Source organism: Stylophora pistillata, chromosome 11 (assembly GCF_964205215.1).
Source record: "Stylophora pistillata chromosome 11, jaStyPist1.2, whole genome shotgun sequence".
Taxonomy (NCBI): Eukaryota; Metazoa; Cnidaria; class Anthozoa; order Scleractinia; family Pocilloporidae; genus Stylophora; species Stylophora pistillata.
Window position 1 is genome coordinate 11519617 of NC_142529.1, and position 864 is coordinate 11520480.

Consider the following 864-nt stretch of genomic DNA (forward strand, 5'->3'; position numbering starts at 1 on the left):
TTTTTTCTTTAAAAGTTGTATTGAAAGGCTGAAACAGACTCTAATTTGTTTAAATGAAACTTTTTAACTTTATTTTGTGCGAATTTTTGCGCTTTTCTTCTCATAAATTTTTTTTTGCATGGCTAAAGACTAGCTGGAAATTCACAATTGGCGCTTCCAAAACAAGTTGAAAACTTCAGGAAGCTGGATCAAATAAAAGAAACTTATGCTTTCCTAAATACTCTTTAACCTGACGATGACAAACAAATGCAGCAAACCTCAAGAATGATTTTAGCCCATTTAAATTTCTACATCATTACTTTTATTCATTCAATTTTTTTGGAAAATTTTGAAAAAAAGTTCAAATCTTTGATCCTCAATAACCCTTTTATCTCATTTGTTTTCTTTTCCTCGTTATCAGGAAGAATGGAATGCATTACAGTAAGGACGAATAAATTTTCTAGATCTGGCAGAAGTACCACGTTATATTGTTGTATTGAGTGTGAGATTGAGAAATAACCATTTGACACTTTTACTGATGGTTTTGTATAAAAAACAAAGTCCCAGGCGGCGAACATGCAGCCGTTGTTACCATGGCAACAAGAGTAGTGCAACCTTTAGAAGGGCATTTTGGGCATCCCTTATGACTCCCTAACTGTTAGCAAAATTTGAAAGAGGGTTGAAAATTCTCATTTCCGAAGATGTTTGATTCTTACAGAGATTTGTTCTTAAAGTAACATCTAGTTCTTAAAAGCAACATCAAAACTTATGTTGACAGCAAATTAAGCGAATCTGGACCATTTATTTACAAAATATGATTACATAAGATCCATCGGACCTCTTTTAAATAGTTTAAAATATGCAAACATGGTTTTGTACCTTTTA